General features: G+C 40.9%; 1 non-coding gene and 1 pseudogene across 2 annotated transcripts in view; both read right to left on the reverse strand.

The window, feature by feature from the left end:
- Positions 1 to 16,833, reverse strand: part of LOC104773957 (N6-adenosine-methyltransferase non-catalytic subunit MTB pseudogene) — a 73,593-nt pseudogene that overhangs the window by 34,141 nt on the left and 22,619 nt on the right. The window lies entirely within an intron of this gene.
- Positions 2,223 to 2,329, reverse strand: LOC147929781 (small nucleolar RNA R71). Its single transcript, XR_015579021.1, has one exon. It is a non-coding gene; the product is annotated as a small nucleolar RNA R71 (small nucleolar RNA).

Here is a 16,833-nt window from a genome sequence, read left to right on the forward strand (position 1 = left end):
CTCGACCGAGCACCAGGTCGAGTTGGTCGAGCCGCCTGGCTATTTTGTCTTCTAGCGTTTTTAGGGCTTCCAATACATTTTCTATATAAAGGCTTGTACCTGCAGCCACCAAAGGAGTCCAGCTTTTTAGAGAGTCTAAAACCTAGTTTTTACCTTTTTTAGAATTATTCCTTTTGCACATTTATTTGGATAGATCTTGTACTTCTTTTAAAAGGAGAAAACAAAGAATTCTTGGATTTTGTTGGTTCCATAACTTTCAAGATATTAAGAATTCGTGTTTGATTCCTTCTTCAATATTGTATATCTTTGCTTTATCTATCTAATCATGCAAGTTTCATCATTTTCTGGGTTTATGACTTTGGTGTTCATCATGTGTTCTTGTGAGTAGTTGCTTAGGATCTTGAGGATGGGTTAGGCTGGGCTGTGTTTGTGGTTTGTTTGATTTGGTCAAGATTGATTGTTGTAGATCTCATCTAGGCTAGATGTTCTTAATGCTGATCCTATATCTGAGAGGGTAGGATCTGATTTCAAGCCTCTTAGCATCATACCAATGTCTAAGGAGCATAGATAAGGCTAGATCTAGAGACTATCATTAGGCTTGCTAAGAGATTAGAAGTGTTGTTTGATTTTTGACATATTGCTTAATGTCTGCTTGTGTAGATTCTTTACTTTGTGAGAACAAGTCTAGAGATGCATGAGTTTGATTGTTTCTTGCCATGAGAGTGGATTAAACATGTCTTAGAAATATATGTCTAGAGATTAGCTCAAGTTGTTTGAGATTTGTTGACCAAGTTAGATAACCTCAATTATTAGTCCAGCCCATGAATCCCTCCTCAAGACCTTCCTTGTTTATTGATTTCTTAGCTTAAATCTTGTTGTTTGATTCGTTTTGGTATTGCTCTGTTTTTCTTGTGTTGCTCTGTTTTGCGTTTGTCCAGCTCGACCCTGCACTCGATCACCACTCGATCGAGTGCTTGCTCGAGTTCCAACCCAGAACTTGTGTTTATGATTTATGTTTGTCCTGTTTCATCCTAGTTGCATTTCTGTTGCATTCATTTAGTATCCTGTTCATTACTTACCGTGCATTAGTTCAATATTTGCATTTCTATAGTTTCTATTTCTGTTTGTCATAATCACTCTGTTCCATTTGCATTTAGCTCCTAGTTCTTGTAGTTTTACTTTCTGCACTTTCCATTTCATCATAGGATTGTTAGTGACACACAACCTTTACATCTGGCTTGACTTAGACTCATATGCACATCTTGATTGTTCACAAACACTCAGATTGGATTGACACCTCTTATACTACAATTGCATAAGGGGAATTGAAACACCTTGACATCCATTCATTCATAAGTCATCATTCCATACATCATTCATCACCACAAAAATAGTCAGTTTCAATTTGGCGCCGTTGCCGATTTGAGTTTGTTTTGTGACATTTAGGATCATTATTAGTCTAAGATTAAGTTCGTTTAAACACTTGTGAAGTTACTGAACTCGAATCTTCCTTTGCTTGGCTGTCTTGAGTTTCAGGTACCCACTCGACCACCCACTCGACCACCACTCGACCGAGCCATGATCGAGCACCTGATCGAGTCAGAAGCCGGATCCAAGTAGCCATTACTTCCCAGTTGACTCGACCACCCACTCGAGCCTGCGCTCGACCGTGTACCTGTTCGAGTCTGTAGTCGAGTTTGTTGATGCACACAAGGTCAAAAGGCAAAGACAGTCTTCAAAGGCCTATTGACAACATCCACAGGCTACAAAAGGGTTTGAGACATAAGCAAAGAAGAGTAGTTCAACAACAAGAAGAACAAGTAGTCATGGAGCAGCAAGATCACCATGATCATATACCTAGACACATTGGTGCTGGGGATGCACCTAACACACACAACCAAAGAGCTGGTATTGTGCCTCCTGCTGTGGCCAATAATAATTATGAAATAAAGAGTGGATTAATCTCCATGATACAAGCCAACAAATTTCATGGGTTGCCAATGGAGGATCCTCTAGATCACCTTGATGAGTTTGACAGAATATGTGGCCTCACAAAAATCAATGGAGTAAGTGAAGATGGCTTCAAGTTAAGGCTATTCCCATTTTCCCTTGGAGACAAAGCTCATCTATGAGAGAAGACTCTTCCTACTGGAGCTATAACCACATGGGATGCATGCAAGAAAGCTTTTCTGGCCAAGTTCTTCTCCAATGCAAGGACTGCTAGATTGAGGAATGAAATTTCTGGGTTTGCTCAAAGGAATAATGAGAGCTTTTGTGAAGCTTGGGAGAGGTTTAAAGGATTCCAAACTCAGTGTCCTCACCATGGCTTCAGCAATGAGTCCCTTCTAAGCACTTTGTATAGAGGAGTGCTTCCCAAGATAAGAATGCTTCTTGACACAGCATCAAATGGCAACTTCCTCAACAAGAATGTGGAAGAAGGATGGGAATTGGTTGAGAACCTTGCTCAGTCAGATGGTAATTATAATGAAGATTATGATAGAATCATGAGGATCCCCTCCACTGATCAGGAGGACAAATACAAGCAGGATTTAAAGATGGTTAATGAGAAGCTTGACAAGATTCTCCTAAGCCAGTCAAAAACAATTCACTTCATTGGTGAAGAAGAAGCTCCAGTCCAGGAAGGAGATAGGGAGTTTGCTGAGTTGTGTTTTATGCAGAACCATGGAGGAGGATACAAAGGCTACAACCAAGGTGGAGGTTTCAAGCAGAACAACCTCTCTTATAGGAGCACCAATGTAGCCAACCCTCAAGACCAAGTCTATCCACCTCCTCAGCCTCAACAACAGCACAACTATGCACCAAAGCAGCAGCAACAAGTGTTCCAGCCCCAATTGTGTCCCCCACCAGGGTTTCAGACTAACTAAGGCCAGGAACAAGACCTAAGAGCAATGATACAACACCTGTTGATTGGGCAAACAAATTGGAAAATTGAGGAAGCCAAACAGTTTGCTGAGCTGAATCAAAGGTTAACATCACAATATAATGATCTCAATATGAAGTTTGAAGGACTTAGCTCAAGAGTGAAGTATATGGAGAGCAATGTAGCATCTACTTCAGCTCCAAAACCCACCCAACTCCCTGTAAAAGCAGTTCAAAACCCAAGGGAGTTTACTGCCAAAGCCATTCATCTCTTTGAAGAGGAAGTCACTGGGGACAGTGAAGTTCAAGTTGGGGAGGATTGGTCATTTCTTGAAGCTCAGAGTGAAGTTTGTGCGAAGCATACTGACTCCGGTATTGCACTCGACCAGGTGCTCGAGCATGCACTCGACCGAGTGAGTGTTCGAGTGGCTGATCGAGCTGAAGAGTCAGAAGCTGTCAAGCCTGCTAAGTACATCCCTCCTGCTTACAAACCGCCTCTACCATTCCCAGGACGTTTCAAGGCACAGAAGCTTAAGGAATTAAGGGAAATCATTGAGAAAAAACAAATGTTGGCTTTGCAACAAGAGGAAGAGAAGGCTTTGAAGGAAGAGGCTGTGATTGAGAAACAAGAAGAAGTGATGGCCATACAAGAGATCACCATTGCTTACCAAGAAGAAGAGAGAGGACCTGCCTTGGAACTGTATGATCCATATCCTCTCTATAAGGATTTTTTGCTTGATTTATCAAAGAAGAAGGCTCAAGCTCAAGATGAGAAAGATCTTGAAGACCTTGGAGGAGTAATCATCCCAATTAAGCTTAAGGATCCAGGTCCATTCTATCTGCCTTGCACACTTAGCTATCTTCACTACAACCAGTGCTTATGTGACTTGGGAGCATCTCAGTGTGATGCCCTATTCTATAGCATAAAAGCTTGGGCACACTGACTTCAAGTCCACCAACCTTCATATATGCCTAGCTGATGGTTCAAACAGAGATGTGGTTGGCAAATTGGAGAATATTCCAGTCAAGATAGGAAGAGCAAGGATTCATACAGATTTTGTGGTATTGGAGATGGACAAGGAACCTGAAGATCCTATCATCCTTGGGAGGCCATTCTTAGCCACAGTTGGAGCTGTTATTGATGTCAAGGAGGGTCTTGTGACCTTGAACATTTCTGAGAATATAGCTATGAAGTTTAACATCTATAACCCAACCAACCTTCCTACCATTGATGATCAACCTTTTACTATCAAGGACAAAGGTGGTCATGAAGGTTTAAGTGAAGTGGCAACTCCAAAGGACAGTTCAAGAAGATTCTGTGGAAAAGCTTAAAAGGTCAGTTCAAGAGTTGACTGGTATGGTTAAAGATCTCCAAGTCAAGCTAAACAAGAGGTCTTTGAGGAAAGCAAGACCAAGGCTCAAAATCAGGAAGAAATATGGTTTGTGTGTTAAGGGTGAGGTGATCAAGGATCAGACTCACAATGATCAAGAAGGGCCAGGGAGGATTTCATCACCTCCTTGGTATCTAAACAAAGCCTAAGAAGGCAGCCAAAGTCAAGCTTAGTGACTCTAAACAAGCTCACTAGGGAGGAAGTCCCTAAGGTATCCTTTGTAAATATGCTTTATTTTCTTAGTGTTTTTGATGTGTTTTGTTTTATGTTTGTGTTGGGCAGGCCTTTTAATGAAAGTGTAGATGGGTATGGAGAGATTTGGACTTGGGGAAGGAGATTCGCAAGCCCACTCGACCAGCCCACGAGAGGTACTCGACCGAGTTGGCAAAGAACTAAGGCCCACTCGACTCTCATTTCTCTAGAATGATCGAGTGGAGGGAAGAACAAGAAGAAAAATTTTGAAATTTCAAACTTTGGTCAAGGAGCTCGACCACGTGCTGGTCGAGTGTGGGGTCGAGTGGCAGCAAAAAGCAGGTCAAAGAATCTCATTTCAAATTTGAATGTTCTATTCGAAAATGTCTTCAAGGATTACAAGGAAGTCTCAACAAGCGGCTGCAAGCTCCATGGAATGTTTTGAAGATCGCCTACAATCAAGAGGAGAAGCTGGAAGAACCACTCGACGCCCCACTCGAGCATGCACTCGATCGAGTGGTAGTCCGAGTGGTCGATCGAGCGAGATGCCGCGTTCAAGAAATCAGCCAGTTGAGGAAGATCCTGAGAGAACTGAAAGTGAAGAAGAAAGGGAGCCAACTCTTAGTGATTTCATGAGGAGAAACAAGGCCAAAGGGAAGAGGCCAGAAGTTGAGATTGAACAAGAGGAGGTTGAGAGTGAGAGTGAAGAAGAAGGTGAAGAAGAAGAGGGAGAGGATGATGGAGAAGCAGAATCTTGTGGATTGACAATGAGGCAACTCTATGAAGCCTTCATGAGAATGGAGTTCCTGGGAACTAGGTATCCACACAAGGAGACCATGGAGAAGCTAGCCATTGATAAAGATGTGGAGTACCTTTTTGAGAAGAGCAGCCTAACCATGTTCATGGGGCTTTGCATGGAGGGGTATAAAGAAGAAAGTTGTGAGTTTCTAGCCACAGTCAAGCTGCACACATACGCAAGGAAGGATGATGAGTTTGGAGCTGGTCATATTGCTTTTACAATCAAGGGGAAGAACTATGAGCTTTCTTTGAAGAAGATAGCAAATGTGTTTGGTTTTGAAGTTGGTAGTAATAGGAGCTTGATGATACCAAGAGAGGAGCTCTATGCCATTTGGGAAACCATTGGAGACAACATCACCTATTCATCTTCCAAGACCAAGAGTTCAAAGATAAGAAGCCCAGTCCTAAGGTACTTCCACAAGGCCTTAGCAAATACATTCTTTGCTAGGAAGGAGACTAGAAATCTCAATGAGGGTGAGCTCAAGGTAATTGACATGGCTCTCAATGGAATCATCCTTGAGGCAAGAAATGGAACCATCATTCTTGGGACCACTGTGGAGACTGACCTTGCAATGGTGCTTATTGACCACATGATATATTTGAGAAGTTGGGTAGGCAAGCTACAAAACAAAGGGTCAAGAGGAGCCTTAGCCATTGGAGGCATCATCACTCCAATACTACAAGCTGCCAAGGTCCCACTTAGAGGAGAGAAGATTTTGCCAAGATGGATTGACTCAAGCTACCTCACTTCCACTCTCATATTGGCTAAGGAAATGCATCAAGGAAATCACATCTTCAACTTTGAGCTTCCAACAGTTGGGAAAAAACAGTTGATCTTACCTAACCAAGAGCTCACCACCATTCAAGAAGGAGCAAACATTGACTTTTGGCCAGCTGATGAGTTCTTGTTTGATGGGATAGTTCAACCTAGAGTTGATGAAGCTGGAGATGTGCAAATGGCTGATGGAGAGGAGCAATTTTACTTTGAAGACTATGAGCCCAACCCAAGGGATAGTAGAGGAGTGAGAGAGACTAGCAAGACGTTAACTCTCCCACAAAAGTGGAGCAAGTGGCATGGGAAGAGGTTTGATAAGCTTAAGAAGAAGGTGACCAATATGGCTAAGTCCATCAAGGGCCTAAAAAAAGAGATTGCTGAGCTGAAGAGTGCAAACTCATCTCCAAGCCATTCAAGCCCTTTGAGGAGGAGTAGCTCAACTAGAGCACTCTCAAGAGTTGCAAACCCTGTGGAACCAGCTAGAGATTCAATGTACGAGCCAAATCAGAGGAAGAGGAGTTCAAGTAGCCGAGAACAACAATTTTCGAGGCACTCGACCGGGTCACTCGAGCACCCACTCGACCGAGCACCCCAGATGCACTCGGCCGAGTTCCAGCCCAGATCACCATATGGCTTCCCACCTCCAGCTGCTTATCCAAGATATCCAGGTTACCCTCCCATCCCACCCCAGTACGTCATGGATCCAGCACTCTACCAGCAGTTCTACTAGCAGCAAGGTCAGAATTTTGACAATCGCGGTCCAGCTCGACCCCCCCACTCGAGCACGTACTCGACCGAGTCCCGGTCGATTCCCATCGTCGAGCTGCCCCAATCTCCACCTCCAAGTCGTCAACAAGACCCCAACTACACTTTTGACAGCATGCAAGAGGATGTGGAGAGTTTCTTCTCCAATCCTTGAGGTACCACTATCACCTTCCCTTGTAAATACCATTGCATTTGATGTTGTGTTTTGTGTTTGATCTTCAATCCTCTTACAAATTTCTTTCACACAGAGGACTGTGTGATTTAAGTTTGGGGGAGGGTTTGAGATAGCATTTGATGTTGTGTTTTGTTTTCTTATTTCAAATTTTTAGCATCATCATGTTAATACTTGCATAGCATCTAAGGCATAGAAAAACCCTAAAAATTTGAAAATTTTTGCAAAATTCTTTATAAAAAAAAAAGAGTGTTCATGTAGTTTGCATTGCATAGTAGCATCTTGTTTAGCATGTTTCATGTAGGATTGTATAATATTTGCATTAGGGATCTATGATGAGTTTTGCCTTGTTAGCTTGTTTAATTCACTAGACTAGGATCAATGCCCAAGTTAATAGTACTTTGATGATAGTTGAGTGGTTAGAAGCATAAGATTGAACCAAGCCTTGAATTCCTGCATTGCATTTGGTCTAAATTGAAGCATGTTGTGATTTGATGCCATTTCCTACTTATAAGAACTTAATATTGACTGTTAAATATCAATGTGTGCATTGCTTTAAACTCATGGATACCATATACATATTTGGATCATCTTTCTCCTTTTTACCACTCTTGTTGATCCAAGTAGCTGATTGAATCATTAAAATCAGTTACCAATACCCTTAACCAACCCTTCTTTCAAGCCATGCTTATTCTTGAGGGTGTGAGGCCTTTTTGGGATTGAGCTTGGTAGAAAGTGTTAGGTTTGAACTGATTGTAGTTCTAGTTTGCAATTTCCAAACTAGATAGGACTAGGTGATTTCATTGTTGGGTTTGGGATTTGGTTGTTTGAAAAAGAAAGAAAAGAAAAGAGGAGAAGAGAAAGAAAAGGTTAGAGTCTTTAGGAGGGGAATGTTTTTAAGTAAATTTAAAGTCTAGTGAAAGAATGGGAAGTATAAGGTTGTTTAAAGATGGTTCTAGTTAAAGAAAAGAAAGAAAGAAAAGAAAAGTCTAGCAAAATGCTTATGTGTCTTAAGAATAAGAAGAAAAGAGAACCATAGCAAATAAGTAAGAATCCCCCATTCCACTAGAAAGATCAAATAAGAAACCTCTCCTAAGACTTTAAAATCAAAAGAGAAAAGGGTGAAAGAGAAGAGAAGAAGTTAAAGGGTAGCACTAGGATCAATTGGGTTTAGATTGATAGGATAAACACTTTGAGTGCCTTTGGGTAGACAAGGTTTTGTTCTTGTATGTGTCTAAGTGTTCTTACCTTTAGCATTCTTCTAAAGCTCAATCCATTTTTTATGAGAGAACCTTGATATTGACAAACCCCACTCTAAAGAGAGACCATCATTGTCTCTAAACTTTTTACTGCCAAGCCAATTGAGTTTAAGCATTGCATATAATTGATTCATGTTCTTGATTAATGAATGTTAAAGGAAATGGTTGATTTGAATGCATGTGGACATCTAAGGCTCAAATCAGTAAAGGTTGTGATATGCTTGTCTAAAATCTTTAAGTACAGCTCATTCAACTTGCATCATAGTACTAGTAACTTGGACATTGATTCTAGATGGTCTATTTGCAAGCTTTAGGAGCTGAGATCCCACTTTCAAACCTCACCTACCTTCTTATGTCTTGTTCATTTGCTTGAGGGCAAGCAAAGACTAAGTTTGGGGGTGTTGATGTTCATATATTTTACCCTGTTTTCCCTTAATATATTCACATCTTCTGCATCTTTTGCTATCCATTTTGACCATTATTGCATAGCTTTAGGACTGTTCTTGCATTAGAGTTTAGTTGCATTGCATTTGCATCTTTTCATTCATAAACAGGTGATTTTGGAGCTTAAGGAGCATGGAAGCAATGTTGAGGAGAAGTGAAGCAATCATGAGGAGAAAGCAAGAGAGCTAAGGCTGAAGAACCAAGGTCCGGAGTCCAACTCGACTGCCCACTCGACCAGACACTCGACCGTGTGCTGAGAGGGACTCGACCGAGTGGGAGGAGCACAAGAGGAGCCAACTCGACCGGTCACTCGACCGAGCACCAGGTTGAGTTGGTCGAGCCGCCTGGCTATTTTGTCTTCTAGCGTTTTTAGGGCTTCCACTACATTTTCTATATAAAGGCTTGTACCTGCAGCCACCAAAGGAGTCCAGCTTTTTAGAGAGTCTAAAACCTAGTTTTTACCTTTTTTAGAATTATTCCTTTTGCACATTTATTTGGATAGATCTTGTACTTCTTTTAAAAGGAGAAAACAAAGAATTCTTGGATTTTGTTGGTTCCATAACTTTCAAGATATTAAGAATTCGTGTTTGATTCCTTCTTCAATATTGTAGATCTTTGCTTTATCTATCTAATCATGCAAGTTTCATCATTTTCTGGGTTTATGACTTTGGTGTTCATCATGTGTTCTTGTGAGTAGTTGCTTAGGATCTTGAGGATGGGTTAGGCTTGGTTGTGTTTGTGGTTTGTTTCATTTGGTCAAGATTGATTGTTGTAGATCTCATCTAGGCTAGATGTTCTTAATGCTGATCCTATATCTGAGAGGGTAGGATCTGATTTCAAGCCTCTTAGCATCATACCAATGTCTAAGGAGCATAGATAAGGCTAGATCTAGAGACTATCATTAGGCTTGCTAAGAGATTAGAAGTCTTGTTTGATTTTTGACATATTGCTTAATGCCTGCTTGTGTAGATTCTTTACTTTGTGAGAACAAGTCTAGAGATGCATGAGTTTGATTGTTTCTTGCCATGAGAGTGGATTAAACATGTCTTAGAAATATATGTCTAGAGATTAGCTCAAGTTGTTTGAGATTTGTTGACCAAGTTAGATGACCTCAATTATTAGTCCAGCCCATGAATCCCTCCTCAAGACCTTTCTTGTTTATTGATTTCTTAGCTTAAATCCTGTTGTTTGATTCGTTTTGGTATTGCTCTGTTTTTCTTGTGTTGCTCTGTTTTGCGTTTGTCCAGCTCGACCCTGCACTCGATCACCACTCGATCGAGTGCTTGCTCGAGTTCCAACCCAGAACTTGTGTTTATGATTTATGTTTGTCCTGTTTCATCCTAGTTGCATTTCTGTTGCATTCATTTAGTATCCTGTTCATTACTTACCGTGCATTAGTTCAATATTTGCATTTCTATAGTTTCTATTTCTGTTTGTCATAATCACTCTGTTCCATTTGCATTTAGCTCCTAGTTCTTGTAGTTTTACTTTCTGCACTTTCCATTTCATCATAGGATTGTTAGTGACAAACAACCTTTACATCTGGCTTGACTTAGACTCATATGCACATCTTGATTGTTCACAAACACTCAGATTGGATTGACACCTCTTATACTACAATTGCATAAGGGGAATTGAAACACCCTGACATCCATTCATTCATAAGTCATCATTCCATACATCATTCATCACCACAAAAATAGTCAGTTTCATCAGCATTAAGAACATCTAGCCTAGAAGAGATCTACAACAATCAAGCTTGACCAAATCAAACAAACCTCAAACACAACCCAGCCTACCCATCCTCAAGATCCTAAGCAACTACTCACAAGCATACATGATGAACAATAAAGTCATAAACACAGAAAATACTGAAACTTGCATCATTAGAAAGATAAATCAAAGATCTACAATATTGAAGAAAGAACCAAACTCAAATTCTCAATATTAAGAAAGTTATGAAACCAACAATATTGAAGAATTTAGTCTTTTTCTCCTTTTAAAAGAAGTACAAGATCTAAGAAAATAAAAGTGCAAAAGGAATAATTCTAAAAAAGGTAAAAACTAGGTTTTTGACTCTCTAAAAAGTTGGACTCTTTTGGTGGCTGCAGGTACAAGCCCTTATATAGAAAAAGTAATGGAAGCCCTAAAAACGCTAAAAGACAAAATAGCCAGGCGGCTCGACCAACTCGACCTGGTGCTCGGTCGAGTTGGCTCCTCTTGTGCTCTTCCCACTCGGTCGAGTTCCTCTCAGCACACGATCGAGTGTCTGGTCGAGTGGGCAGTCGAGTTGGACTCCGGACCTTGGTTTTTCAGCCTTAGCTTTCTTGCTTTCTCCTCATGATTGCTTCACTTCTCCTCAACATTGCTTCCATGCTCCTCAAGCTCCAAAATCACCTGTTTATGCATGAAAAGATGCAAATGCAATGCAACTAAACTCTAATGCAAGAACAGTCCTAAAGCTATGCAATAATGGTCAAAATGGATAGCAAAAGATGCAAAAGATGTGAATATATTAAGGGAAAACAGGGTAAAATATATGAACATCAACACCCCCAAACTTAGTCTTTGCTTGCCCTCAAGCAAATGAACAAGACATAAGAAGGTAGGTGAGGTTTGAAAGTGGGATCTCAGCTCCTAAAGCTTGCAAATAGACCATCTAGAATCAATGTCCAAGTTACTAGTACTATGATGCAAGTTGAATGAGCTGTACTTAAAGATTTTAGACAAACATATCACATCCTTTACTGATTTGAGCCTTAGATGTCCACATGCATTCAAATCAACCATTTCCTTGAACATTCATTAATCAAGATCATGAATCAATTATATGCAATGCTTAAACTCATTTGGCTTGGTAGTAAAAGGTTTAGAGACAATGATGGTCTCTCTTTATAGTGGGGCTTATCAATATCAAGGTTCTCTCATAAAAATGGATTGAGCTTTTGAAGAATGGTAAAGGTAAGAACACTTAGACACATACAAGAACAAAACCTTGTCTACCCAAAGGCACCCAAAGTGTTTATCCTATCAATCTAAACCCAATTGATCCTAGTGCTACCCTTTAACTTCTTCTCTTCTCTTTCACCCTTTTCTCTTTTGATTTTAAAGTCTTAGCAGAGGTTTCTTATTTGATCTTTCTAGTGGAATGGGAGATTCTTACTTATTTGCTATGGTTTTCTTTTCTTCTTATTCTTAAGACATAAAAGCATTTTGTTAAACTCTTCTTTTTCTTTCTTTATTTTTTTGACTGAAACCATCTTTAAACAATATCATACTTCCCATTCTTTCACTAGACTTTGATTTTACTTAAAAACATTCCCCTCCTAAAGACTCTAACCTTTTCTTTCTCTTTTCCTCTTTTCTTTTTTTTCTTTTTCAAACAACCAAATCCCAAACCCAACAATGAAATCACCTAGTCCTATCTAGTTTGGAAAATGCAAGCTAGAACTACACAAGGCATTATTCTTGTCAATTCAAACCTAACACTTTCTACCAAGCTCAATCCCAAAAAGGCCTCAAACACTCAAGAATAAACATGGCTTGAAAGAAGGGTTGGTTAAGGGTATTGGAAACTGATTTTAATGATTCAATCAGCTACTTGGATCAACAAGAGTGGTAAAGAGGAGAAAGATGATCCAAATATGTATATGATATCCATGAGTTTAAAGCAATGCACAAATTGATATTTAACAGTCAATATTAAGTTCTTATAAGTAGGAAATGGTGTCAAATCACAACATGATTCAATTTAGACCAAATGCAATGCAGGAATACAAGGCTTGGTTCAATCTTATGCTTCTAACCACTCAACTAGCATCAAAGTACTATTAACTTGGGCATTGATCCTAGTCTAGTGAATTAAACAAGCTAACAAGGCAAAACTCATCATAGATCCCTAATGCAAATCCTACATGAAACATGCTAAACAAGATGCTATTATGCAATGCAAACTACATGAACACTCTTTTTTTTACAAAGAATTTTGCAAAAAAATTCAAATTTTTAGGGTTTTTCTATGCCTTAGATGCTATGCAAGTATTAACATGATGATGCTAAAAATTTGAAATAAGAAAACAAAACACAACATCAAATTCTATCTCAAACCCTCCCCCAAACTTAAATCACACAGTCCTCTGTGTGAAAGAAATTTGTAAGAGGATTCAAAATCAAAAACAAAACACAACATCAAATGCTATGGTATTTACAAGGGAAGGTGATAGTGGTACCTCAAGGATTGGAGAAGAAATTGTCCACATCCTCTTGCATGCTGTCAAAGGTGTAATTGGGGTCTTGTTGATGACTTGGAGGTGGAGATTGGGGCAGCTCGACGATGGGAATCGACCGGGACTCGGTCGAGTACGTGCTCGAGTGGGGGGGGGGGTCGAGCTGGACCGCGAGTGTCAAAATTCTGACCTTGCTGCTGGTAGAACTGCTGGTAGAGTGCTAGATCCATGAAGTACTGGGGTGGGATGGGAGGGTAACCTGGATATCCTGGATAAGCAGCTGGAGGTGGGAAGCCATAAGGTGATCTGGGCTGGAACTCGGCCGAGTACATCTGGGGTGCTCGGTCGAGTGGGTGCTCGAGTGATCCGGTCGAGTGCCTCGAAAATTGTTGTTCACGGCTACTTGAACTCCTCTTCCTCTGATTTGGCTCGTACATTGAAGCTCTAGCTGGTTCCACAAGGTTTGCAACTCTTGAGAGTGCTCTAGTTGAGCTACTCCTCCTCAAAGGGCTTGAATGGCTTGGAGATGAGTTTGCACTCTTCAGCTCAGCAATCTCCTTCTTTAGGCCCTTGATGGACTTAGCCATATTGGTCACCTTCTTCTTAAGCTTATCAAATCTCTTCCCACGCCACTTGCTCCACTTTTGTAGGAGAGTCAACCTCTTGCTAGTCTCTCTCTCCTTTACTATCCCTTGGGTTAGGCTCATAATCTTCAAAGTAAAATTGCTCCTCCCCATCAGCCATTTGCACATCTCCAGCTTCATCAACTCTTGGTTGAACTATCCCATCAAACAAGAACTCATCAGCTGGCCAAAAGTCAATGTTTGCTCCTTCTTGAATAGTGGTGAGCTCTTGGTTAGGTAAGATCAACTGTTTTTTCCCAATTGTTGGAATTTCAAAGTTGAAGATGTGATTTCCTTGATGCATTTCCTTGGCCAATATGAGAGTGGAGGTGAGGTAGCTTGAGTCAATCCATCTTGGCAAAACCTTCTCTCCTCTAAGTAGGACCTTGGCAGCTTGTAGTATTGGAGTGATGATGCCTCCAATGGCTAAGGCTCCTCTTGACCCTTTGTTTTGTAACTTGCCTACCCAACTTCTCAAATATATCATGTGGTCAATGAGCACCATTGCAAGGTCAGTCTCCACAGTGGTCCCAAGAATGATGGTTCTATTTCTTGCCTCAAGGATGATTCCATTGAGAGCCATGTCAATTACCTTGAGCTCACCTTCATTGAGATTTCCAGTCTCCTTCTTAGCAAAGAATGTATTTGCTAAGGCCTTGTGGAAGTACCTTAGGACTGGGCTTCTTATCTTTGAACTCTTGGTCTTGGAGGATGAATAGGTGATGTTGTCTCCAATGGTTTCCCAAATGGCATAGAGCTTCTCTCTTGGTATCATCAAGCTCCTATTATTACCAACTTCAAAACCAAACACATTTGCTATCTTCTTCAAAGAAAGCTCATAGTTCTTCCCCTTGATTGTGAAAGCAATATGACCAGCTCCAAACTCATCATCCTTCCTTGCATATGTGTGCAGCTTGACTGGGGCAGAAACTCACAACTTTCTTCTTTATACCCCTCCATGCAAAGCCCCATGAACTTGGTTAGGTTGCTCTTCTCAAAAAGGTACTCCACATCTTTATCAATGGCTAGCTTCTCCATGGTTTCCTTGTGTGGATACCTAGTTCCCAGGAACTCCATTCTCATGAAGGCTTCATAAAGTTGCCTCTTTGTCAATCCACAAGATTCTGCTTCTCCATCATCCTCTCCCTCTTCTTCTTCACCTTCTTCTTCACTCTCACTCTCAACCTCCTCTTGTTCAATCTCAACTGCTGGCCTCTTCCCTTTGGCCTTGTTTCTCCTCATGAAATCACTAAGAGTTGGCTCCCTTTCTTCTTCACTTTCAGTTCTCTCAGGATCTTCCTCAACTGACTGATTTCTTGAACACGGCATCTGACTCGATCGACCACTCGGACCACCACTCGATCGAGTGCATGCTCGAGTGGGGCGTCGAGTGGTTCTTCCAGCTTCTCCTCTTGATTGTAGGCGATCATCAAAACGTTCCATGGAGCTTGCAGCCGCTTGTTGAGACTTCCTTGTAATCCTTGAAGACATTTTCGAATAGAGCTGAAGGGAATAGACTCAAAGCTTAAGTTTAATAGGTTAGTGACCCAAAAACTTAAAAGAGCTAAGCTTGAGCAAAAGATGAACTTTGAGAGAGATTTTAAAACTTGATTTTAGTTGTTTTGAGCAAATGAGAGAGTGTGAGAGACATAGGATCGTGTAAGGTTTTATTTAAAGAAGCTAAGGGGGCAAGGAGACAAGGGTGGAGCGTCCATACCATTCAAATTTGAAATGAGAATCTTGACCTGCTTTTTGCTGCCACTCGACCAGCACGTGGTCGAGCTCCTTGACCAAAGTTTGAAATTTCAAAATTTTTCTTCTTGTTCTTCCTCCACTCGATCATTCTAGAGAAATGAGAATCGAGTGGGCCTTAGTTCTTTGCCAACCCGGTCGAGTACCTCTCGTGGGCTTGTCGAGTGGGCTTGCGAATCTCCTTCCCCAAGTCCAAATCTCTCCATACCCATCTACACTTTCATTGAAAGGCCTGCCCAACACAAACATAAAAAAAAACACATCAAAACTACTAAGAAAATAAAGCATATTTACAAAGGATACCTTAGGGACTTCCTCCCTAGTGAGCTTGTTTAGAGTCACTAAGCTTGACTTTGGCTGCCTTCTTAGGCTTTGTTTAGATACCAAGGAGGTGATGAAATCCTCCCTGGCACTTATTGATCATTGTGAGTCTTATCCTTGATCACCTCACCCTTAACACACAAACCATATTTCTTCTTGATTTTGAGCCTTGGTCTTGCTTTCCTCAAAGACCTCTTGTTTAGCTTGACTTGGAGATCCTTAACAATACCAGTCAACTCTTGAACTGACCTCTTAAGCTTTTCCACAGAATCTTTTTGAAGAGGGAGATTGTCCTTTGGAGTTGCCACTTCACTTAAACCTTCATGACCACCTTTGTCCTTGATAGTAAAAGGTTGATCATCAATGGTAGGAAGGTTGGTTGGATTATAGATGTTAAACTTCATAGCTATATCCTCAGAAATGTTCAAGGTCACAAGACCTTCCTTAACATCAATAACAGCTCCAACTGTGGCTAAGAATGGCCTCCCAAGGATGATAGGATCTCCAGGTTCCTTGTCCATCTCCAATACCACAAAATCTGTATGAACCCTTGCTCTTCCTATCTTGACTGGAATATTCTCCAATTTGCCAACCACATCTCTGTTTGAACCATCAGCTAGGCATATATGAAGGTTGGTGGACTTGAAGTCAGTGTGCCCAATCTTTTGTGCTATAGAATAGGGCATCACACTGATAGATGCTCCCAAGTCACATAAGCACTGGTTGTAGTGAAGATAGCTAAGTGTGCAAGGCAGATAGAATGGACCTGGATCCCTAAGCTTAATTGGGATGATTACTCCTCCAAGGTCTTCAAGATCCTTCTCATCTTGAGCTTGAGCTTTCTTCTTTGATAAATCAAGCAAAAAATCCTTATAGAGAGGATATGGATCATACTGTTCCAAGGCAGGTCCTCTCTCTTCTTCTTGGTAAGCAATGATGATCTCTTGTATGGCCATCACTTCTTCTTGTTTCTCAATCACAACCTCTTCCTTCAAAGCCTTCTCTTCCTTTTGTTGCAAAGTCAACATTTGTTTTTTCTCAATGATTTCCCTTAATTTCTTAAGCTTATGTGCCTTGAAACGTCCTGGGAATGGTAGAGGCGATTTGTAAGCAGGAGGGATGTACTTAGCAGGCTTGACAGCTTCTGACTCTTCAGCTCGATCGGCCACTCGAACACTCACTCGGTCGAGTGCATGCTCGAGCACCTAGTCGAGTGCAATACCGGAGTCAGTCTG

Source organism: Camelina sativa, chromosome 13, assembly GCF_030686135.1.
Source record: "Camelina sativa cultivar CO46 ecotype springtype chromosome 13, ASM3068613v1".
Taxonomy (NCBI): Eukaryota; Viridiplantae; Streptophyta; class Magnoliopsida; order Brassicales; family Brassicaceae; genus Camelina; species Camelina sativa.